Here is a 27,188-nt window from a genome sequence, read left to right on the forward strand (position 1 = left end):
GTGTTGGGAATGTTGTCCTTTTATTAGTACCTTTTGTTTACTATCTAAACCATAAAATCAATAGGATAAGAGGATACATCAAAAATACTTTTACAGTCCGCAGGATAGAAGGACCGTGGGGCAAGACCTTTTCACAAGTTGATCTATTACAAATTTTCACCTGAATAGAAAGACAATAGCAAATGAAGTTTATTCCACAACAAACCTGTACCATTAAACTTGAGACTCTGCAAGAAAAAGAGTCACATCTCAGAGTGGGTTGGTACAAACACATGACGATCCTGAGCTGTGATGTTTCAACCATTTTATTACAAGGATTCCGTGATAATCAAAAACGATCCATAACTAATGTATAAATAAGAGATTGCTGCCTCCAGTGCAATAACAAAGCTGAGGTTGAGAAAGGAGAATGCCATTCTTCAAGTACAATATCTCAACATAACCTTAAAATATGTGCAAAGGGCCCAGTTCAATAACGCTTGGCTGATTTGATTTGTCACCCAATTTTTTCCACTCTAGGTGAATATATTGTTCAGAAAATAAACATTGTGTCTTTTTTGGCCAAGGAAACGGCATAAAAAATAGATTCTTCAATCAAATAAGTCAAATCAAAGCTGTCCCCACTACTGAATTGTCTGTCATTGTTCTTGAAAGATGAAAAAACATTTACATCGGTTTTAAAACGTTGCATCGAGTTATTAATTGTTATCTTACTGCTCTGTATCTTTCCTCCTTTTTGGCATCCTAAATATCTGAAGAATAAACAATGAAATATTGTGATCTCTGCAAATGCAAGAGTTTATCATTTCTGTCGGCTGTGTTAGGGTCTCTTTACTGCTGTTTGACTCAAGGCAGAGACTGCTGTCACTGACATGTCACTGGTTATTCTACATGCCATGCACTGCATAAAGGCAGGCCCTAAGTCTGGAATAACATGGATATTTGGGAGTGTTTTTAAATCAGGTGTTTGGAAATGCTCAACAACGGAGAGAAGTGAGATTTTATGAGTAAGTGAAAATGCCACATAATAATCAATAATGCATGACACACTGTCCAGTAGATTGCAAACACTCAAAAATAATTGATCTTACACGTTTCAGTTTGCTGTTAACTCTTAGACGACTGATTATAAAAAAGTGAGTTCTTGTTTTTTTATTTAAAATGTATCATGAATATTATTATTGTTATTAGGATTATTATTATTGTAAGTATTATTATTATTACTATTTTTGTTGTTTATGTAGCGGTAATAGAAGTGTTAGTATTATTCTACACTCAATGACTAGCAATTGCAGTAATATTAGGAGAAATACATGTAAACATTTAAAAATTTAAGATTGAAAACACAAAGATTTTAGATATCCCTCTTCCCTCTTCAAAAAGTTCTCTGTTGGTAAAAAAAAAAGTAAAAGAAAAAAATATGGATAGCGCAATCCTAAAGATATAGAATTGTGAATCTGCCTATGGACAATTTGATTTGGAAGTTTAAATCTATTTCTTTTATATACAATGTTCTTTCCATTCACCATTAGTTCCACATTGGTTTTCATATTTGATCTCAAATTGAGGTGTCAAATAAATCACACCAGTGAATGTACTTTTATTAATTCAACGTCAATATTTATGCAACTAAGTTTTTTCCTTCAAAATATAAAAACTACAACCATTAGTTTGCCACGATATTTTTTCTTCTTCAGAAAAAAATATATGACTTTTAAACTATAAAAATTGGCTTTAAATCATTTACATCACTATTTTTAAGGCTTCAATGGCAGGACCTAATTAAAAATGAATGCAGTCTTTAATCCTGCAATGAACAAAATCTTACAAATTCTTTGAATGCTAGTAGGTCAAGAGTTTAAAATTAATGTAATGCTTTTTTTAATCCAGTTACTTTTTAGGCTCCCAAAAGTCTTTGCAACATTGTCCACTCCTTTTATTCATACTTGTTTATTGCTTATTGCATTGCAAACACTGCACTCAAAGGGTGTTAGTGGACATTGCAATTAATCATATAATGCCATTTGACATTGCATATAATTAAAGAGGGTCTTTATTAAACTCTCGCTGTGATTTTGGAACTGTTTAATTTCTACTTTATTCGCTCACTGAGACAACTTCAAATATCAGATTACGCAGACCTCAAACTTTTAACTAATGCAGAAGGGGGAGGAAAGGGATGGGGACCAACCTTAACTTATTGGCTTTCTGACAGTGACAAGGAGTGCGTTAAACCAGTGTAAAATTCAATTAAAGTGTGTGCAGCCAGCTTTTGGGAGCTGAAATGCACATCAGTTAAGCCTCTTATTTCCCTGTGACCACCACCGGCGGATGGGGTGTTATGCCAAAACCAGCAGGCTGTAAAGCACCTTGTTTCATGCTCCCAGCTGATCAATACTTTTTATTTTCCAGACTTTCCCAGAAATACGGAGGCAGTATCAGCTACCAGTAAGTACTTGTGCGTTTTTATCTTGTGCCTAACCACTCAAGAGAAATATATTTACTCTTCTGTGAAATCTTAGTTGTAAAATATCAACACATCTCTTCTGAGAGAGGATAATCATAAGGTTCAGAATTTGTAGACAGCATGAGTTAGTAATGCGAGCAGCACTACTTTTCCACTGTGTGTCAATACCCCAGGCTCTGTTTCCTTCATTCCTGACTGTCAATAATGTGCATTTGATAAACAAGTGCTGTGTCCAAACAGACAAGCAAAGACTTCCAAAGGGAGGAGTCCAAATATTAAGCCCACCCACCGCCAGAACAAGAAGGTAAACTGCAGGAGTTAATGGGAGTGATAAAGAAAGCCCATATGGCACATGTTTTTAATATGTTTTCTTGAACTTGGAATTGTAAAGGTCTTCATACCTCTCACAGACCCATGACTGATGATGGGAGTGCTCTTCCTTCTGTGGAAACTTGATGTAATTCTAATCCCTGTGCCCAAACCTGTATGTAATATGAAAGCAAATCTGTGTATTTTCGTTACAAATATATTTATTGGCCCACAAGTTGAATACACATTATACTTACAGCTATAGCACTGGCAGGATATTGAAATGGAAGATTGGATTATTGCATCCATGTGACAGTCTTGATTTTAAAGTGCCTCCGATTTGAAGCTCTCACAATCTGATATAACATCAGACACTAAGGCAGGACCGATCTGCGTCAGCTTGTACATTGATAAACGTCTAAGCACCTAGAGGCTTTGAAAAATAGCGCTGCATAAGCCACCTGATCCATCAAGCAGACATGTGAGGGCTGAGTAATGCACCTCTATCGAGGATCAGTCTGTTTATTGTAAAGCTGCTTTTGTGAGAATTATCTGGGATAGCTGAACTCCATGGAAGGCAGCACTTGTCGAAGTGACATTCTGGGGCCCCCGGAGGCGCGACATAGTAAAAACTTCCTAACACTGATAATGTTTTAATAATATCATAACAAATCTGATGTGCATTGAGCATTACTAAATACAGCTTAGGACGCTATGTACATCATAGGCCTCGTAACAATCAATGGTGTAGTAAAGTCTTTCATTCTGTGTTCAAGTTGTTCGACCCGTCATTTTAGGTAAAATATTCTTGCGATGGAATAGAAATGTTTCAAACTTCCCCCGTGCCCCCATGCTTCTTACTTTGGAAAGAAGTCGTGCAATAATTATATCCTTGATCCCATGAATATTCGTAAGAGAGATTGTTTTTTTAAAAGTTGTTTTCTATGAAAGGGTAGCTGCATTTAGGGAAAAAACTTGCTAAATACATTCTGCTGTTTTAATTACAGCTTCAGAGTGAAGACATTTAATTCCCCTTCCCAACAGGGCCCATGATTGCGGTTCATTTACGTTGGAATTCGAACTACCGGCCAACATTTTTTGCTGTCTTTGCAATTTGAAAAGCTCGTTGTGACAATCATAGCGAAAAATCGGCCCGGTCCAGGCAAAAAGAGGGCTCAGGCCAAAGACGTAAAAGCTGTGACATGACAACATGTGTTTCTGCACCATGGGAGCCTCCAACCGACAGTACACATGCAGCCAGGCCGATGGGCTGGATTAAAACAAAGCAGGCTTGTCGTCCATTCATAAGCTCCTTGTTCAGAAGACACGGGATAGAAACAGTGAATGCAAAGTTTGTTGTCAATTTCCGGACGGCTGAATTAGTTCTCGTGTTGCACTAATTTACAGGGAGGAGGGCCAAAGAGCCCTCCATTCAGCTGAATTTTAAACTTAAGTTTCAACCAATTTACGTTAGTTGGGGGCCAGTTCCTGTTTTTTTTGTTTACAGTTGGTGCTTGGTTGGTAAACCCTATTAAAGAGTTACCTCATGCTTCCAGGGATTGGGACCAGCAAGAGAAGTTTCATTCGAGTTCATTTTTCTGATTCAAGGTTAATGCAAGTTTGGCTACTAAAGGACAGAATTTGTCCGACTTTGGTTCCCACCGCAGTTTGCACCCATATTCTACTTTCAGTATTACCTTTATAGTTGTTCATGTTTCCCTTCCAGTCAACTGTTTTAAAAACAGAACCTTCAACCCAAAAACTATTCCAACTGTTCTTGACGAGTGTGTGCGTGTGCTTGTGTGTGCGTGTCGCCCTATATATAGGTGTATTTATTTTTAGTGCCAACAAACTTGAATAGTGCTCTAAATGGCCAGGCCTCAAATAGATTTCTTTATCACCAACAATGGTTTGTCCTAGAAGCAAGTTTGTTAGAACCGCAACATCACTTCAAGTGTGCAAATGTGCAGTACAAATTTTATAGGACAAGCCTGTGGGAATATTTTTGCCCATAGTAAGCTGCAGGCGGTTTGCATAGGCTTTAGACCAGACAGCCCTTACTTAGGAAACAGTTTCATATACTGTTAAACACTAAAAGTGTGCTACTAGATGGCCTTTAACTAGGGGAATATTTCCACAAGTTACATTGGGAACATTCATGTTGTATGACCTACAATTACTATATTGCTTATATTGTCCTGGTTATGTTAATCATTATTATTTTCACCTTTAAACTGGTTGCACAACCCTTTTCCCTATTGTATTCATCTATTACATACCTAGATGCACCCTTCAAAGTTGTGCTATGATGATTTAGTAGATGTGGGAGAATTGTCATGCAGTATATTATGTATGTCATATAGTGGGGGGTATGCCCACATTCAGATCAGCTGTGGTATTACACAACTAAACCAGAAAACCAACAAGATGAGCTAGTTCCTTAATTTCTAAGATACAACAGTATGTTTTTTTTAATATACACTCCAATTAAAAAGCAGATATTCAGCTAATTATTTATGTGAGATTCAAGGTGAGATAGCATTTTACTTACAACCCTTTGATCCTGGTTACACAAAGTAAAACAAGATAGTTGCACTTCCTAAATAGCTCAACACACACATTTTATGAACAGTCAATACATAGGTTGTTGCTTTGTTGGTTATGTTGACTGTGTTTAACTGGTTGGAAAATCCACTTATTTCAGTTTTCAAAGGGCAATCTTTTCTAAACGTTCAATTAGGTTTCAGTGATATTTTAGAATGAAAATATCTCGATATTCATGGTTATATGCAGCCAATGTCAAAGTTCTGTTTTTGGATCATTCCCATCATGTCTCTGTGATATGATTTTTCCAGCTTTTTCTTATGAACACCAATGTCACAAATCATGCAGGTGGAGGTGATGCCAAAGAAGTGATGAGTAAGAGCCCCTGGAATAGGAACTTCTAAAATTTGCATTTATTCTCAATTATTCCAAATGTTGAAATAAATCTCTCCAACTGTGAAATTACCCAAAAGTTTATGCAACTCTAAAACATTCTTGAAAGTAAATAGATTTGGAAGAGAGATTTAACAATTCCCTCACAAACTCTAATGTCATTGTGTAAATGCTGAATTGAACTCCTATATTGCTGAATTGAATGCTTGTATTGCCATTAACATGACGTAGACTGGAGAATAAGGGTATCATTTTGAAGGACACATCTAACAAGTTTTTTACTGGTTGCAGCCCCAATGCATTTCATGGATTTTCTGGCTAGGGATATATGGGAGGAATTGTTCTCTAGTGTATACATTCCTGTTTTTGGTCAAATTAGGTATTCATCCATGCTTCTATTTTAGACCAAGTGTTTGTGATTTTATGATGGTTTTGTCATCGTTATGTGTCATAATTCCCTTATCAGGAGACAGTAAGAGTTCCTGGTAATCAGGAGGTACTGCTGAACCAATAGGTTCAGCGTTTGAATCTCTAGTCTTGGGCTGTACATGTCTTCTCACTTTCTCAAAATCTAGTGGTAAGAATTACAGGATTTTAATCATGTTTGACTATTATTAAATGTTGGCTCCTCTTCAAGGAAAATCAAGATGTGATGCTTCCTTGGGAAACTGCTGTGCCTCACAAAGCTCTACCATGTCAGATTCTAGAGACGTGACCCTTACATAGAAGATATAACTTCGGTGACCTGATACTGACCAACCCTGCCATGTGAAAGATTAAAGCAAGTGCAGATGCCATATTACGCCTTGGCTTCTGAAACTCCATGCCCCTACGATGAAAGAATGTGTTCTCACTTCTCACAAATTAGATACTACCCTTCATGGATATTCCTATACAATTGATATTTGCATGTCCAACCACTGCCTATCAAAATGCAGGTCACCTCACCTTCATAAAAGTTGTGATCAATAGGTATCACTTTTGGCTTTTGAAGTGTATTTTCCAGCAATTCACTACTTGGTAATAATGATCAATACAGATAATGGCCCTGAGAGACCTCACAAGTTGTATGTATCATTGCAATGTCATGCGGTTATTCATGCGTCCCTGATATGTACAATACCTGCTTGTGTAAAAATAAAAACACTTTTTTCAAAGAACAATAAGTATCACAAACTTTCATAACCCTCAAGTGTACTTTGAAATGTAATAATGTTTATGTCATGGGGTTTATGCAGAATTCACTCAATATTGTTTATTTTTATGTTTTTAACTATTTAGCAGGACCCTGTAGCCGTGTGTGTAATAATTGGCAAGATAAATGAATAGATGAAATGATGAAGTATAATAATTTCTGTAGTTTTAAGTGATCAAAAAACAGCGATGATGAGGATAGTACCAATCTTATAGGTTTAACATAGGTTGTAAACACTACAATTTAAATATTCCTTGTGAGAACAAGGAACACATCTTCTAAATAATATACAAATTAGAAATTAACTATATCCAGTGATGTACAATTCTTGCTTAATCCTGAAAACAGAATGGGAATTATATCTTGCATAGACAGTAAGGATTATCAATAAAGTCTTTTGTTCAGTACTGTGTGTTTTTTAAACCTGTCACATTTATTACATGTTGACTTAGCACATTTTTTAATGGGACGACATGATACAATTGTTTAGAAGAGGCTAACTTCAGGAATAAAGTGATCTCTATTGAGATAATTATTGCAGAACCTCTGTAAACCAGTGATGGTTTAATATAGTTTCCTTTGTCCCATTTTTGGAATAGTTGTGACGGATTTGATTTGAGGGGAGTTAATGGTATTCTGAAGATATAGCAAGATGCTTCAGTTGCTGAAAGTTGAAATATATAATGCTTGATTAAATAGTCATAAACTACCTTTAACATTACCCTGCTTTATTTTTATGTTTGGATATATGCCGAATGAATAATAATGGGCACGAGTTACATATTTCTGCTTGAGTTCTCATACAGTCCCACCACAGATATTCATCAGAGTTAAAAAATAATATTTGCCATCTATATATTTGCATTTAATAGCCACCTTAACCATACCTTATGATGACTTAGTTCACAATTTATCACATCTGATTTACCACATATGAAATTATTTAAAACAGTTTGCAAACTGTAGCAGTATAGTCTTGATATCCATCTCATTTCACACCTTAATATGTCGTCTCCTTTCTCCCCTTTTTACGTTGGCATTTGGCTTTCCCACCTATCTGAATGATGTTTACGGAAATCTAGCCAGTTCTCAGACAAGGAAGACCTTTCTGTTAAGCTAGTCATCAACAGGGCCTCTTTTTGTCTAGCAGACAAACACATGTAAATGATCTTTTTGGCCTTTTGACCTTCTCCATTAGTACTTTCATCATGGCCGCCATGGAAGTGGTGGTTTGTGGCCTAATGTGGACAGGAAAAAAAGGACTGAAAAATTCTCCTCACAAGAGACCATAAAAAGTGTTCTATGTTTCAACAGAGCACTATTAATCGTATTTGAAATTCTTTTTTCCCAAGAAGGTGTGGAACTAGAGCTCTGTGCGCACATATTTACAATTTCCAATCCAAAATCTAAATTTTCATAAAATGGCATCTAATTTGCTGTTGATAATTTCATTGATTTATATCCGAGGCCACTTGCATGACACCAGATGTTGATGCAGTGTTATTGATGAGCTAGTAGTGTTTGTGGATGCGCACATTTCTTATATATTCTTATGCACATTGTCTGTATGTTGACATGCTACAATGGGTGGAGTGTGCTGCGACAGATATGCGAATGTCATAATTCTAAGCAATGTAATCAATAAATTCAAATGACATAAATACTGAAAGTTAGCCATTTAAAATATTTATATAAAAATGCATGTTGTAACGTTCTGAGCTCTGGCTTCTTAAGGAGTTATATTTGCATTGACTGCTCCAGGGAAAATTTTGGCAACCTGTATTGGCATATCTATCTACTTTGAAAGTCGGTTCAAATCCCTGCCTTGGCATTCAGTTGAGTGATTTTGGGCAAATCACTTAGTCTCCCTGCGCCTAAATTGTAAATATGCAAAATGCAGATCTAAATACACAAAATATAATATAATTGCAGAATTTGAAGATATAGTAATGTACAACGCTAGGTTGCTTCCCAGCTCAGTTTGTGCTCTGTAAGAACCAATGCATAAAGGCGCAATGAACCCTATCCCAAGTCTGAGCCACATAGAAATATGATCATGATCAAGAATGTATCCTCTGCGAGTGACACGCTTGTGAATGTGGTTATTTAAAATCCTCCATACAAGGTGGTTTCAAACGTCGATTGGCACCAAAACTTGCAGTTATAGGCTATTTTGCATTAATTTTGGAAAAATTGCCTTTCCCCATTATAGGTATTGCTCATACAAACCATTTGACTGATATGTATATGGCGGCCTAAAATGTATTCCACATTTCCATGAGTTTATTGTTATCTCTGCCCTGAAGGAAAGCTTTTCAAAGAGGCATAATGTGCGCATGGTTTGCTGGAAAAGGGATATTCCTTTGTGAAAAGCAACAGTAGTCTCTAGTATTTTTACACCTTGCAAGGCAGTGCATATTACAATGAAATTTGGTGTTTGCTAAAACACTGTGTGCTCTGGAGTAGGCTGGGATCTGAGGCTTGTTCACCCAAGCATCTCTTTCTCTGTTGTTAAAGGAGGCTTTGAGAGCTGCAGCAGAGTTCCAATTTTGTCAATGTGGTTTTATTCTCTCTTCCATCCATGCAGCCGAGACCCCCAGTTTTAAACACCACCCATCCCCATACCCAGAATGTTTTTTTTAATAAACCATCCTTGCATATTAGCGCCTTCTGCCACCCTCTTGTGTGTCCAGGGCATGCCCTCTGTTCCTCTAATCCCCTTAACCACAGGACCAGCCTAGCATTTCTCCATTAATGTGACCTCGAGCTTGCCCACATGTGATGAGTACTCTGTTTCTTTCCACTTTTATAGTTTCTGTTTTTCCTCCTACACCAAGTAGCCTTATAGGTATCCCATTCTCTTCTACACTGGTCCTTACGGTTTTCTAACACTGAGCTCGCATGAATAATAATTGTAATTGCATTTATACAGCCCTTACTGCCCCTGACAAGGCATCAACGCACTTTTCCGCGAGTAGAAAACTACTCCGGAGTATAAGGAAGTATTACATTAATTTGAGCAGTGGACATGTGAGTCTGTTAGTTGGATTGAAAAGGATAGTTGATGGATAGAAGTGGGAAGGGTCTAGAAAGTGTTTATTTGGAGATCACCAAGCTCTTTCTTGGGCAAAGTCGTGTTCCCTCTAGCGCTGGCAGATGCATGTAGCCATTGTTGGATATGTAAGAAGCCTGGCATGGGAGCTCTTGTTCACAACTACATATAGCCCCGTTAATGACAAGCCTTGCCAAGGAGATTCCTACTGCCTAGCATAGATTGTGCTTTGCCCAGAAGCTGCAGAATTACAGAATTGCGAAGACTGAAAACTACTTCAAGCCACTATCTCTTAGCTATGAAGATCAACCCTGGTGTACACAGGTCGTAGTGTGGAAAAGCGGGGTGTTTAGTAGAACAGTGAATGTGATCTTCCAGGAATCATTTTCTGGAAATCCTTTGACATAAAAAGAACATCCTATGGCACAACGGTCCTTCCATTGGTATATCCTATAACCATGTTTTGGTGCTGAATAGTGCTGACTTCATATACTAATCTGACTTTGTTAATATCATTAACTTTATCAATGATGTTATCGGAGATGCCACAATCCAAGTGTTATGTCATTCATGTTATCATTTGCTATGTCATCTGCGATCTCATGTGCAGTTCATGATAGGAAATGACTTAAGGAACGATGATAACTGGAAAAATTCAAAGGTTTTTTGTTTTGTGTCTTAGACACTATCGGCCAGATGTATAAAAGGGTTTTACCCTTTCTGTGTCTATGGGAAGATGTGTTCATACATATGGGCCGGACGGATTCCTCCGTTAAACAGATTTATGGTCTGCTTTATTACAAGTGTATTATAGCCTATGCCTCTTGCAATAAGGCAGATCAGGGTATAGTCATGTTGTGATGGAGTAACATGTCTACCAACGTCTAAATCAGGTCCTGTGTCACTTTACCTATGTGGTGCAACAGTTTCCTCACCAGACAACTCAGATTTTCAGAGAATTGTAAAGGTTTTGTTATAACATACCAATGGCAACTCCAGAGCAACTTTCATTTGGCCCAATAAACGTTTTTGATCACTGTAACAAGATGACGGCAATGGAGTGATCACTATTATTTATGTTGAAAACAATTTTTTTAAAATAGCAAGCATGTATTTTACAAGTATTGGTTTAGTGCAAGTGGGAGCAGCATATGTCATTATTTGTTCCCTCTGTTTCCACAACATTCCATCCGTGATTGTGATTACTAATTCAAAATGGTGTCAATACAGTGATGGTGATATTTTATACCATTAACACTTTAATACCAACAATGTATTTTCATTTAAAAGGTGTGTACAAGTGAGGTGCAGCACATATGTTTACCTGTATCCACTGTTTATAATGAATATCTTGCAAGATGGATGATTTTGAACATATGCAGGAATGATCATGATGATTGGTTTAGAAAATGATGACCCACCAAATCACAGGTTCCAATGTTCTTACAGATCACCACCTCCCAATGTTCATGGAGCTCAAAAAATACTAACCAATCCGAAAGTAGCTGTTTGGGTTTTTAATTTGCTTAATAGCCACACTCATGTATTTGCTAATGCCCAAGTGGCACATTCACCTCGGGCAATAACATTTTCTTTAATGTGTCCAATATAGCTGGACAAAAATGCATCTTAAGATATTTATTGCCAAATCGAGTACGCTTTTAGTCAGCCATTTTGGAATTTTGAAAATTCCATATGGAGGTTCCCATACAAAAGAGTACTTCTGAGATTCCCTCTATTACCATGCTCCCGGTTGTACTCCCTGAGACCAGTATGAACAAAACTTGCCAAATTCCAAGAGTGTCAAGAACTGCATCATTGGAAAGCTTGATGCAGCTTGGTCTGGGGAAGGTAAGTATTCTCATGATCCAAAAAGGGTATTTTCAATGGAAACCATGTATCAACCCTAACTATAGTTGAGTGAATGCTGATCCTGTAATAAAAATATATGTATAATTCCACACGCTTTAGATGTCTAGAGAATATTTATGTTGTATTTTCTTGGGATAACGTGCATATTAGAGGTTTTACGTAGCAAATATTCCGGACTTTATTTTATGAGATAGACCACAGTCATAGAAGAACTATGGGGCATATTACCAAGCAATAGCGATAATTATCGCTATTGCTTGGTTAGAGACAAAAATTTACCGCTGAGCTGCGGCGATTTTTACTGCAAATAAACCTTGGTATTACCAAGGTTTATCGCAAATGCGATAAAAATCGCCGCAATGCATGAATATCGCTGAAAAGTCAGAGATATTCATGCATTACCGAGCTAATGCTCTTAGCCATGTTTGGCTAAGAACTGCTCAGGGCAGGTGTTAGCTTTTGGAGATATTAGCGCTTAGCGCGAATATCTCCAAAAGTTGGTAATAGGAGATAGCGATGTTAGCGACTGTTTTCAGTCGCTAACATCTTGGCACGCCCACTTTGCATATCATTAGTGATAAATATCACTGACATGCAAAGTGGGGCCCAAGATGGTCGCTATCTCCTACTAGCTGTCGCTAACTGGTGTTAGTGACAGCTAGGTAATAGGGAGATAATTTTATCTCTGCTTTCTTGGCTTTTAAAGCCAAAAAAGCAGAGATAAACCCCCTTGATAATATGCCCCTATGTTAGGTCACCAAAGATGAAATACTTAAATCAATGTAAAAAAACATGAAGTTAAGTAGGATTGGCAATATAGAACTATATTCATTTCTCCTGAAAATTTGATTAAAGAGACATAGATGTCCTCCAACAGCATACTAAAAAAAAACATACAGTGTAAGAACCTGTAAGATAGCCCTTCCAGTAAACCATTCTCCTCTGATATCTATGTACCCTGTGGTTCAAGGGCTAGAATCCTGAGAGGTCCAACTCAGCCTTGTGTGATTTGGAGGTCAATAAATCAAGTGTCATTAACTAGGGCATATAGTAACAGCAGTTAATTACAGTGCTATGAAAAGTCAACAATTGAACTAGCACGCTGTACACAAAAATGTATTATTGTTATCAGGAACGTGCAATTCTTTCTTGGGGTTCTTAAAGATTTAACCCTGATACTAATTTAACAAGTGTCACTTCTGCAGATGCTTTCTAAAGAGTATATATTTTTTTGTTGTAAGTACATCAGAACAGGTCTGAAATTGCCTGCTCCCTCACATAAACAGAAATGAAGATATGCCACAGACAATATCATGTTTTTCTTGGTTGCGGTTCAAGCTGGGGTCACTCGCTATCTGGCATGGAAAGTGTGACCACATACAGTCTTAGCCCTGATTTCCAGTGCAAACCTAAATTTAGATCCCTGTACGAACATGTGTTTGTACATGAATGGAATTGGGAGTTATGTGATAATTATTAAACTGTCACAGTTTTCCCCTGATAAATTCTGGTAGGTCAAGTCTGCCTGAATGTACATAAAAAAGGCTAAACATGCAGAATTCTATGTGTTAAATACCGGTCCCCAATATTATGCCTCATTTGCAAGTTGAAAAGTCAGAAGAGGTGTGGCCTCATTTATGAAAAGTGACGCATCGCTGCGTGAAAACAGCGATGCGTCACTTTTCATTGCACCCTCATTGCGACACCAATGATGCGTCATATTTATATTATGACGCATCTTGTCGCAAGGAGTTACAGACACGTAAAGATGTCTGACGTATCTGTAAGCGCAAAAGTGACGCATTGCTGGAGTGTGTCACAAAAGTGACGCAACTCCAGCAATGCGTCCTTTCACATGAGGCTAGCCCCATGGGAAACGGCCTGCGTCAGTCTTACGCCTGCTGTGAGGCAGGCGCAAGATTTTGACGCAACGGCATCCTAGAAGTGACGCAGTGAAATCTCATAGATTTCACTGCGTCACTTCTACGACCATTTCTTGCGTCAAAACGCCCCCCTTGCATACATTTTACCTGGCGCAGGTATAATGTGGCGCAGGGGTTTACAAAGTGACGCATCTACCTAGATGCGTCATTTTGTAAATATGGCGCAGCAAGGCACATTTTTTACGCCACTGGTGCGTCACAAAAAGTGACGCACCGGCGGCGTAAAAGTGACGCAAGGGCTCATAAATGAGGCCCATGGTATTTACCACTCTTGGTAAATGCCTCACTCGGGGTCATGGTATTTAATGCATGTGGTCAATAACTCACCTATGCCGCTGAACTTGTAATGAGAGCCCAAGTATTTTAGGTACCCCTACTAGTGGTGTGGGAAATTCACATAATTTCCTATTGCACAATTTTATTAAATTACGCAAAGTAAAAACCTGGCATTCAGCTATGATTTTTAATGTGAAATGAGTCCTCACATCCATTTTGGACACAAGGATGCAATTTACTGTAAAAAATAGTGCTAAATCACACATGACGTGTGAACAGCAGTCAATCGCGATATGTTCATTCACGTTGGTCCCATGCTCCCAGTGTAGGATTTTTGCACAAAAGGACAGTAAATTGCACAATGGGGGTACTGACATAATTTTCCGCATTTTGCCTGGGACTAACTCCAACACCCCAAATATGAAGACATAGGGGTAACTGGATTTTTAGAGTTTTCTGACACCCAGAAGTGGCCGAAAGGTGTAACCCAATTGGTATGCTATTTGGAGGTGTAATTTCACTCTTTGACTTCTCCCAACAACACTAGCAATATATTCAGTAGGAGAGGATCTGGCAGTAGGAGCCAAGCACATGTGTTGGGAATTGAGCCCTTGAAAATTGACTTTTGTTCATCCCAGTTAATGTGTCAGTGCAAAACCGACACACCTACAAACATCATATTGGGTGACTATTGCCAATTAATTGTTGCCAACGTTTGTCTACACATAATAATTGATAATACGGGCTTAAGGCCAGATGCATCAAAGGGTTTTACCCATTCTGTGTCTATGGGAAAATGTGTTGATGCATATGGCCCTTAGGCTTCTAAACATGAAAGTGTTAGAACAGATACCGATTAAACCAACACCTTACTGAACGACATGAACCTAGACAAATTTAAAACCCAAATTTTACTCAATGACAAGTTTTTGGGATTCAGCCTGCACTTATCTTACCCTCCAGGACCAAATTGCCAAGAGATTAAAAGGGCCTGGTATTACTTGACCCTACTAAAGCAGGTGAGACCTTTCCTCCAAGAAAGCGACTTCAAAACAGATCATTCAAACCCTCATACCATCTTATCTGGATGGTGGTAGTGCCCTGGTTAATGGCCGGCCACCCTCCACAATACCCCCCCATAGGGTCATGCTCATTGCAGCATCATGATTCAGTCATGGCCAGCAGAAATATAACCATATCCATGTTCGGCTGGGGCAAAAAACTAGGCTTGGGCTACAAAATAAAAATGGCCCTCATTAATAAACCATATGGCTAAAAAAAATAGGCCCACATTTGCAAATCAGGCCATTTTACAACTTCTGAAGACAAATTATATAGATATTTTGGAATGTTTGGGGGACCGCATGCATTTGTGTTTGCTGCAGTAATTGCTGGTGGTACTCTTAAGAAATCAACAGTATAAACCGCCCCACCTGCCATAAAACCGGCCCACAAACCACTAAACAAATGGCCCAGTCATTGGTCTGTCAGAACAGCCCATCAGGCCCGATTGCCCGATAGGCCAGTCCAACACTGACCAAATTACCCCTATGCTGCTGGAACACCACCAGCTGCCCTTTCCACCTTGCTCCATCTTTAAAACCAGCTGTATCATCTGCAAAGCCACACAACTAGCACCCCACCTTTCTGGCTGACAAGCTTACCATCTCCGATGGCGTTTGGCACACTCCCAGCGGGGAATCTTTGAAACTGGAGACAAAGGAATGCAAAAATTAATAAATACCTAAAGAGAAGGCAACAGGCCTTCTCCATCTCTGCACTTTGCATCTGGAACAACATCCCAGTACCACCAGGAGTACCCCAAACGTGCTCCAATTTAGGAAACCTCTGAGGACACTCTTCTTTAAAGAACACTCCGTCATGAAGCAGTATCAGTACACAGCACACCATTGTGGAGTGGTGTGGCTCACTGGTTAGAGGCGGCAGACCCGGGAGCAGCAGAAGGCCCGGGACCAGGGTTCAATTCCTGACGCGGCAGGGTCGTGTACCAGGTTAGCGGACTCGATAATTCTCACCTCAGTGCCTACTCTAACCAGGGATCACACTTGGCAACTCTGGGCATTAGCTTGCCTCATCTCCACAACAGCCCCCCACATACGCCAGGGATTGCCTCGTTTCACCTTGGAGATACCCAGTAGGAACCATCTCACAGGGAAAGCCAGGACGGGTTCCCCAGCGGTCTATGGCGCAGAGATACTCCTTCGGGAGTTGATTCTAGCGCGTTAGAAACCCGCAATTAATTAATTAAATGTTCTTAGAAACCAGCTACCCCTCCAATCACAAGCTGGCTGCATCTTCGCCTTGGACCTTGTACGAGGCTCTGATGAGATCAGCTATGTTTTTGATACATATTTACCACATATCTAACCAAAACAATACTATGCATACAACTAATTCTCTTATTATGTTTGTCCTTCTAAATCCCCCAAGATACAAGTTCACAAGCAGGGGTAATAGCGTCTCTCAGTTACTGTCCCTCACCTCTTGAGTTGCCTACATCACAGCATCCAAAACGGTCAAGTCTCATGCCGTTCTGAACTAGACTAAAGCCCAACCTATTCTGTATCAATGAATTAATTTGAACTTTCCCAAATTTTTGTGCAGAAAGTCATTTCATGTTTTTTCTTCCTGCAGTTAGCAGAAGTGGATCATGGAATGAATCTGCAAATTTTCGCAGACCCGCTTCCACCTTTCATTGATGAAAAAAGGCAGATGGGATCCAATGTGGAGAAGTGTGGCTCAATGGTTAGAGCAGGCAGACCTCGATGCAGAGCTCTGGCCAGGGACCAGGGTTCGATTCCTACCCCTGCGGGTCTCGGGCTCATTAATTCCCCTGACTGGATATTCTCGTCCCACGCTGCAATTGTGGGCAATAGCATGCTTAGTCTCCACAACGCAAGGGATGCCTGGTCTGCACCATGGGGGTGCCCAGGAGTGGATACTTCACAGGGAAAGCCAGGAAGGGTTCCCTTGCGGTATTAAGTGCCGGGAAACCCACTGTACAAGTACAAAAAAAAATGAACGGACTTGAACTGCAAACTGCACAGCTATTTTTTCAGTTCATGTATTTAATGTGGTTGCCCTTGCGTCATGTTTTGATGCCCAGGGAAAAGCACATGAACTGCCCAAAATCTTCCCTGTTCTTTGTTTTGCGTGAGAGTCAACATTTATAGACAGATTTTGCTTCGCAGGAAAATTGGGGAAACTGTAAATTTCGCCTGTATTGCTATTAAGGAAACTTGTCTGCCCACTCCCGAGATCGGGTCGTTTTTTCCACAATATGTGAGCATGATCTGTCCTGTTTCCAGAATAATCGTGGTCTCTTTAATCCCAGTCGCCTGTTTCGTCTCTGCCCGAATCGATGAGGTGATGGTACCCCAGTTTGCCCGCTGAAAGTTCCATGAAAAACAAACTCAAATGTATGTGAATTTGGAATTCTTACTACATATGTGAGCCTGTGCCCTCTCTCACCGAGCGCCTAGAAGCCTTAAAGTTCTGCAGTGCGTCCTTTAAAACTCATAACGCTAGGAAAAGGTCAGAAACATCTGTAATGAAAGTCACTGGACTGTAATGAATTCAACATAATTCACTTATTTGCATGCACAGGGTTGAAATGAAGGCGGTCGCAAATGTTCGAGTTGAATTAACGGGAAAATGTAGCAAATTGCGGTGCACGCGCGAAGTCATGCAGACTGCGCAGCAAATAACGGGGCCGGCGGGATTATTTGGCTCCAGTCCATTTTGGTAAACACGTATGCAAATGAGCTGACAGAGAGGAAACAGATTGTAAAACAGTTGTAGAACTCATACGGTGTCCCTGTTGTTTATAAATGGGTTTCCCTCTGTGTAAGAGGTCTAACGAAGAACTTTACCCGATTGATTGCATTTGTTATTAAAACAATAAAGACACATTACTGATTTTGCACTTTAATTTCAGCTTCTACAATAAACACAAAAGAAATGTGTTTCCCCAACTTCGTTTGATCATTCATAATGGAAAATTAAAGAAAAGTGAGTTTCTCTGTTTGTTTACAGTAAACCTACCTTAGTATACACTGTGGTTGCTCCATTCAGTGCACTCAAGCGGAAAAAGTCAGTATAGAGCAAATCCTATTTATTGATTTGCAAACAGGAAAGATGATGCAACATGCGCTCGTTCAAGTTTTGCCCTGGTGCAAAACTTTTTGCAAAGGTCCTGTTGCCTGATGTCACGCGACCGCCAGCCCATTCCGAATCACTGAGGATAGCTGATAGAATCAATAAGCAAAAATATGACAGAGCCTTTCAATCATACCTACTGCTGTAAGGATAACACGTAATTATTTGTCGGGAAGTCCCACAAAGTTGTTGTCAATTAAACTTTTCTCCAATCAGCTTGCATTTACTTTACTAAAAGCCCACGCAGCCGCGCCCCTGTCTGCCCGATAGTGTCGTCATCAGCAGTGTTTGTAATCATGCGATTTTATATTTTTCATACGAACTAGGGGTTAATCGATCGTAGCGCTGATAACAACATCAATCAGAAAAAATGAACATTTTTCAAAAGGCGGATTTTTGGGATGCAGGTATTATGAAACAGATTTGCATGCCTGCCTGTCTGCTCGTTAGTAGGAGATGGCTGTTTTCTTTTACTACTTTCGGTGAGTGCGTGCGTAGCTGCGCTTTGTAATAGGAGATGTGGTGCCATCTACCGGCGTGCAAGGGAACTTTCCTTTCCAAAGAAGCAAGCTTTCCAGTTGTGGGGCCCTTAAAATAGCTGGATGGCTCTCGTTATTAATGTAGAGTGGGACAGACGCATGCTGCGTATATCCACCCACCCCACTCCCTACTGTCGCTTGGTCACGATTTCCCGCCAAAATCAAAGTATTCGTGTGTGTTGCGTAGTCTCAATGTAGGATAAACGGAATAAGTACCGACATTGAGTAAAACATTCTAGACGCAGCACCTCCCGATTTCTACAGTTATGTTTTCTCTGCTTTACTTAAATCCTAGTCACAAATGTTATTTTAAGCTCTAACGTGTACGGTGGCGAGCAGAAAAAGAAATTCACTGGCGTCTGCAAGCGTTTTCTTTTAAGGAAGATTCAACAGTCCACTCCTTCCGAATTATTTTAAATGTATTCACAGCATATCTGAAAGCGGCCTGTGACCTTTCGATACCCAATTGGGGCGCGTTTTTTTTGTCAACGTTTCGTCATGTATCGAGCAGGTGAATGTGCTTTTGAACGATTAATAGATTACGGGTTTAACCTAATGGAGCAGCGGGATTAAGCGCGGTGGTGGTCAGTCAAAGGCAGCGGGCAAACTGATATAGTAAAAATATAGATATTTTATTATGGGCCTTGTAAGCCTGGGCGTTTTAATCACACTCTCCAAAGACCCAATGAGGCGCTGTGTAATCGCAGCAGATTTTAAGGGGAAATCCGTGCTGAGCACTGCAAATGTACCCATTTAACTCTATTAATCAGGTATCCAGCCACCTAAATTCGTAATCCAAATGTGAGTTATACTTGTTATACGGAAAGGATTTAGTAAAAAAAAATGCAGTTAATTCAGCAGTTCGTGTGTAGTCCCCAGTATGAATATCAGTCTTGATCTCCCATGTTTCCCTATGGAGAAGTGGTATTTACCCTTTTTATATTCGGCCTCCCATATTTGCGTACAAACAAATATTTACTCCTTTTCTCTCCAAAAAGAAGAAGTCATTTTAGTTTTTAAAGAAAATAAATCAATTTGTAAAATCCTCAGTGTCCTCTATCTTGCCACGGTCTCGTACCCTATCACCCCCCCCCTCCCCCCAATTCCCACCCGTTGCAGCAACCCACAGAAGTACCAGCCGAAGGGTTTGAAGATCCCTGCTACAGAATTTAACAAAGTTTTACACCCCTCATTAAACGTAAACAAAAGCAGTAATGAACTCCCTTACCCACCCTTCCCAATTCTTCGGCTATAGATGCCCCAATTAAAAGGCTGTAATGCGGTGTTCTTGTACTAGGGGAAAGAGAGCCTTTTCAGTGGGGTTCAATCCATCTGTGACCCCCACACTGGTCCACAGCCGTGCACAACGCACCCACCGCCCTCGAGCCAATGACAGAGTTTGTTGTCCTGCAAATAGGCTATTGATGTAAACTACTCGCCCACAGTCATGTAACATGGCCGTTTTAAATCAATTCAATTGAAATGCAGTTCCGACCATATATACAAAACCCACAAATAGTTTTAGCAAACCAAAAGCAGTTTGGTGATTTGAAGTAGCGATTTTTTTTCAGGGGGAGGTGGAGCTGGAGGGGTGGGGGGGCGGGTTTTTTAGTTTTGTTTGAATTGTTTAATACATAATTTCACGATTTCCACAGCACATATTATTTGTGTAAGAGCTTATATAGCGACCCTTTACTTGTTTGTTTTTTGTTCGCATTATTTGGACACATTTGGAAATCCGTGCGTTTTTCCATAGTTCTATCAGAAGAGATATTTTTCTAAGATAGTTTTTTTGTTGAACTGTGCCATTCTCTAAATTTGTTTTTAGATTAAGGAACAATTTAAAAAAACTGTAAGAAAACTTAAAACTTAACAGGCATATATACTTTCAAAGTGCGTTCTTATTCCCAATCAATAAAGTCAATTTATTGTTGTGAGGAGCGGCAGTGATTCAACCCGTCGCGCCCAATGTACCCAATTTTGACGAAATCAAATAATAAGGAAAGAAAGCTATAATTGCACGTTTACATTGGCCAAATCTGTTACATACACGGTTGCAATTGTGGCTAATCAGCTTATATTGGTTGTGATGTCATTGTAGTTAATATTAAAATTGCAGTTTAGATTCCTTTTTAAACCCTTTGTTGAGCCAAGAGAAAAGAGTAGCCTTCGAGGCAAACAGGCTTTGAAATTTCGCCATTATGGGCCATGGTGGGCCGCGTCTATACCAGACACCTTTACATGCAGTCCGCGGTAAAATGTTTCCGAGTACCCATGCAGTAGAAATCTACAACAACAGAGAAAAGCAAAAGTTGTAAAAATTAATAAATATGGGACTTTAGCCAAATTGTGGTGTCAAATTTACCGGAAATATAGCTACGTCTGTTTCTTTCCACTTTCAATGCACATGTGTAGGAGGTGGTCTTTATTTATATATGTCGTTGATACATGCACCATGTTGCTAAAGACATTTCAAGATGAATACGGCTGCAATGCTGGAAGTTTCCTGTAAATTATAAAACAAGCACAACATTGGCCGCCTGGTTATTTATATGTAGTTGCTAAATCGTATTGGGTGATCTAAAAATAACTAAGATGGATTCAATTAAAAAAATGCCCTGGCCACTTCACACTAGCAACTAGAATGTTGTTGTCGTTTTTGCATTTCCATTTTTCTCCGTGTTTTGCTGTCGTTTTTTTTTTTGGGACGGCACCGACACGAAATGGCACTGTTTTAACTGGCCTCACAGCATCATAAAAGGGCCTTATATGGGCAAGTAAATAAATAGGCCCTGCACTCTAGTGACATCAGAATTGAAATGAAACCATTTTATGTAAAAGAAAGGAGCTATGCAGATTGAAGTATACTGTACTATTTACACCATAAATATTAAACACAGCCATACTCTTCTAATTTCAGGGCCGGATTTAGGGCAGTGGCAGCGGTGCTTCCGCACTGGGCGCTGACTTGGAAGGGGGCGGGGGGGGGGGGGGGGGTTATTGACCTCAGAAGTCGGTGCTGGGTTTGGCAATAACTTATGATTTATAATCACTCGCTCCAGAGTTCCTTCTGCTCCAGCTTTCAGGCAGCAGTAAAAATGTCATGGTAACTCTTGTGGTTAATGTTCCTGTTACAGAGGGAGATCCGAGTTATGTCTAGTGGAAGTTTCGACCCCCGTAAAGTAACGCAGAGGGTTACAATGCCTGCTGCAAAGAACAGATCTGTATTTTATATGGATAGCTGAGTGGAGGAGTAAAGCCAGGCTTTACCAGTGCTTTAACACAAATGAAATGTATGTGAGAGAGGGGCTATGGAGAGATGAGGAGCACTTTTGCACGAGGTAGTGAGGAAATCCGAGGAGGAGGTCATTTTCCGGGGGTAATGATTGTCGCACCAGGTGCCACCTAAGGCTGGCCATGGCTCATTCATCTACCAATTATTGAAGTGGGTCTACCATCTCCTAGTGCACACTCGGACTGACTTGCAGACAGCCGCGGCCGGCAGTGGGAGTACCTGCAGGGCGGTGACGTGGGGGAGGAAGAGGGGCAGGGTGGGGGGTAGTAATGTATGGACTACAGAGCTTCCCAGGTAAGTAAACATTTAAATAAATAAAACAAGTTTTGTTGAGTGCACTGCATCCCCAAATGCGATGCAGTGCGCGCAACGAAATTCGTTTTCTTTATTTAAATGTTTACTTACCTGTAAAACTCAATAATCCATACATTACTACCCCCCCCATCCTGCCCCTCCCCCTCCCCACGTCCCCGCCCTGCAGGTACTCCCACTGCCGGCCGTGGCTGCTTGCAGAACATTAACAACAAATATATACAGTCCTTCGGTTTGCATTAGGTTTTTGAATTTAGTGTTAGTTTTTGCATGAAGATGTTCATGCAACACACACAGTACTAACATGTTTAAATAGGGATATTTCAATAATAGCAGTCACACAGAAAAGTGGGCAATAATGAAGAAAGCTGGATTCATCATTAGGCTTCACACAAGTGCATTTATATTTTGAGGGCAATGTAGAATTATATAATACATGTATTTATAAAGCACACGCATGCACCAAGGACCATCTTGTACCTGATGCTTATCAATGGCCACCTAAGCCTGGCATAACACGCTTATTGCTGGTCATCTCAGTGATGCTCATTTTATCAACATCAGAAAGATGATAGGCTGAGCGGTCTACACAGGATTCAAAGTTCTGAGCGTAAAGTCACACAGTTTCCGGAGGTAGATACATTGGTCCACTGAGCCACCAGCTCAATGTAAGAGATGCAGTAGTCAAGAGGTAACATTGTTCTATGTTATGTGTGAAATAACACACCATGGGGCATATTATCAAGGACAGACGATACATTATCGCCGCTTTTATCAGCAGGAAACTGCCGATAAAGCGGCGATAATGGCCTTGATAATATGCTCTATGAATTCCAATCGAAGCCCATGTTAGATGTGTTCACATTGAACATGGGCTTCGATTGGAATTCATAGAGCATATTATCAAGGCCATTATCGCCGCTTTATCGGCAGTTTCATGCTGATAAAAGCGGCGATAATGTATCGCCTGTCCTTGATAATATGCCCCCATGTACCTTAATAGGAGAGCTCAAGAGAGATATGTGTTATTTATCACACCTAATAAAAGTGAATTCCCTGGGGTTCAGGAATTAACGAGGTGCGATAAATAGTGTCTATTACGAGTTTTTGAGGAATACAATGCAGATTTTGGTGCTTACTGCTTACCTGCCGAAAATGAGCAAAGGGTGCATGCTTTATTGCACCTGGTAAGTGCTGGGTGCGGAAAACTACACAGAATTCGGAATTCTGACCACCTGCACAAACAGGGATAACACTTTGGCTCACTCGTAAGCAGGGCTCTGCAAGGGAGTATAATCCTGGAGTTGTGGTGTGCCCATGTGTTTCACAAGATATTAGAATACCGAAAGGTTAGGAGTTTCATTTTGGACATTGGATTGGCTCCGGGATAATAATAACTGCCATAGACCTTCTGCCATAACATTCTAAAATTTGTCTTTGTCTTTCTCCCTTTTTAATCTGGAGCATTGTACCCTTCATGGGTGGAATGTTCTAATAGCCTTGTAGCCCTTCTGCCTCTGAAAATACTGGTTATTGAGGCCTCTCTCTCCTTATAACCCCTCACTTGTATCTCATACCTATACCTTAGGTTCAGGTCCTTTAACACCTGGTATAGCCCTAAGCCTCTTATAAGGTTATTTTTTTTACTTTTTATTAGTAATGATTTTAAAGGCTGTAGGTAAAAGACTTTACTCAGTTGCCTCATGTGCGCGCCTCCTTGATGTACAAGTGCGGTTGAGGCGCGTGTTCTCTGAAGTGCAACAAGCTCGCTTTATGTTGACAGTGTTTGTTATGTACATTGTTATTGATTTGGCTGCATAACAACTCCTTCAGCGTTGAAACATCCCCGTCTTGCATCAGTAGCCAGTAATTGCATTAAACAATTACACGAGTATTGGCTTATCACGGACCGTTAACTAGATAATACCTCGTTCAGATTTGAAAGATATCCTGCCCACAAAACATTAAGGCTTATTAACAAATATTGAGCAAAATGATGCACTATTCCCCTCCCAGCTCTTGAGGGTATATTATGTGTCATGTCCTCCATGGAACGGTGCCCATGTGTCATTATCGCCAACTGAAGAAAGTGACACACGTCTTGAGCTGTTCTAATTCTCTTCCATTCAGCAAGTGGGATATCTTAGTCTATTCAGTCACCCATACAAGGAAATAATGTGTTTTTTTTACTAGTGAAAAATCAGTCCCATAACATAATGGGCTATTGGCCACGTGAATCAATATTAGGAATAGTGCTTACCTAATTGCGGTTTACTGCGATTTTCAATAAGGTAATCGCTATTCCTAATGTATGAAAAATCCATGAGTTTCATTTAGTGATTCCTAGGGGTCGCAAATCGACCTACCTCATTAATATTAATGAGGTAGGTCGCAATTTGCGACCCAGTAGGAATCGCTAAAATCACAGGGATGTTATGTTATGTTATGTTATTATAGGTCTTCTATAGCGCACGGCTACTCCAAAGGAGTGTCCCGGCGCTTTGTGCTCCAGACCTAGGAAAGATACAGACAAAACATAACAATGAGAGAAACAAAAACAGTCCCAGCCCCAGTCTGCCTACCCTGCTGGGGTAGGCAGACCACCATGTCCGTGATTGCCTTTAAATAAAGCAACCACTTTGTTTCAAAATGCAGCCCATTTTCCTTAAAGAAAAACGGGTTGCCTTTAAAAAGGAAAAATTAAAAGGTTTTTTTTTTTTTTTTTAAAAGCAGGCAGTGGTCTGTGGGACCACTGCCTGCTCTTAAAAAATGTTTGTATTATCATTCACAAAGGGGAAGGGTCCCTTTGGGACCCCTTCCCATTTGCGAAGGGTTACCACCAACTTGAAGTTGATGGTAAAAGGTAAATGTTTTGTAAACGCATTTCGGTCACAACACATTCATACATACCGCTGCAATTCAGTATTAGGAAGGGACGCCCTAAACACGCCTCTTCCTAACAACAGATCGCAAACCCTATTTGCGATTCGGTAATAGGTTACAGATTTGCAAATAGGATTTGGTACATAGGAAAAACCTTTTTTCCGGTATCAAACAGCCCGATTCTGCAAACCGGGCCGTTTGCGAGCAGAAAAAAGGTACATATATTTGGCCCTATATTGCCTCCCCATTCCCGTTGTAGTAGGGGTGGCTGTGAAACAGCACTTATGCATTGGTTGTGTTGGGACTGTTGTTTTTCAGTGCTTAACTTTTGAAAAACAGAACAGTGCGGAATGTGGGGAGTGGGGGAACAAAGGTTATCTGAGGAGCCAGTAGTTGCTGACTTCCTGAGTTGCTGAATAGCAAGGCCCGCTAGCATTGATTTTACCTCAGACCGCTCTCATCCACTACCTTATGTGTCATGTCCTCCATGGAACGGTGCCCATGTGTCATTATCGCCAACTTTAGAAAGTGACACACGTCTTGAGCTGTTCTAATTCTCTTCCATTCAGCAAGTGGGATATCTTAGTCTATTCAGTCACCCATACAAGGAAATAATGTGTTTTTTTTACTAGTGAAAAATCAGTCCCATAACATAATGGGCTATTGGCCACGTGAATCAATATTAGGAATAGCGCTTACCTAATTGCGGTTTCCTGCGAATTTCAATAAGGTAATCGCTATTCCTAATGTATGAAAATCCATGAGTTTCATTCAGTGATTCCTAGGGGTCGCAAATCGACCTACCTCATTAATATTAATGAGGTAGGTCACAATTTGCGACCCATTAGGAATCGCTAAAATTACAGGGATGGTGGCCTACTGGGGTAGGCAGGCCTTCATGTCTGTGATTGCTTTTAAATAAAGCAATCACTTTGTTTGAAAATGCATCCCGTTTTCCTTAAAGAAAAACGGGTTGCCTTTAAAAAGGAAAAATGTAAAGTTTTCTTTTTTCTTTTAAAAGCAGGCAGTGGTCTGTGGGACCACTGCCTGCTCTTAAAAAATGTTTGTACTATCATTCACAAAGGGGAAGGGGTCCCTAAACACTCCCCTTCCTAACAACAGATCGCAAACCCTATTTGCGATTCGGTAATAGGTTACAGATTTGCAAATAGGATATGGTACATAGGAAAAACATTTTTTCCGGTATCAAACGGGCCGATTCTGCAAATTGGGCTGTTTGCGAGCAGAAAAAAGGTACATACATGTGGCCCTATATTGCCTCCCCATTCCCGTTGTAGTAGGGGTGGCTGTGAAACAGCACTTATGTATTGGTTGGGTTGGGACTGTTATTTTTCAGTGCTTAACTTTTGAAAAACAGAACAGTGTGGAATGTGGGGAGTGGGGGAACAAAGGTTATCTGAGGAGCCAGTAGTTGCTGACTTCCTGAGTTGCTGAATAGCAAGGCCCTCTAGCATTGATTTTACCTCAGGCCTCCATCATCCACTACCTTATGTGTCATGTCCTCCATGGAACGGTGCCCATGTGTCATTATCGCCAACTGAAGAAAGTGACACACGTCTTGAGCTGTTCTAATTCTCTTCCATTCAGCAAGTGGGATATCTTAGTCTATTCAGTCACCCATACAAGGAAATAATGTGTTTTTTTTACTAGTGAAAAATCAGTACCATAACATAATGGGCTTTTGGCCACATGTATCAATATTAGGAATATCGCTTACCTAATTGCGGTTTACTGTGAATTTCAATAAGGTAATCGCTATTCCTAATGTATAAAAATCAAAGAGTTTCATTTAGTGATTCCTAGGGGTCGCAAATCGACCTACCTCATTAATATTAATGAGGTAGGTCGCAATTTGCGACCCATTAGGTATCGCTAAAATCTCAGGGATGGTGACCTGCTGAGGTAGGC

This window comes from Lissotriton vulgaris, chromosome 3_1, assembly GCF_964263255.1.
Source record: "Lissotriton vulgaris chromosome 3_1, aLisVul1.2, whole genome shotgun sequence".
NCBI classification, from domain to species: Eukaryota; Metazoa; Chordata; class Amphibia; order Caudata; family Salamandridae; genus Lissotriton; species Lissotriton vulgaris.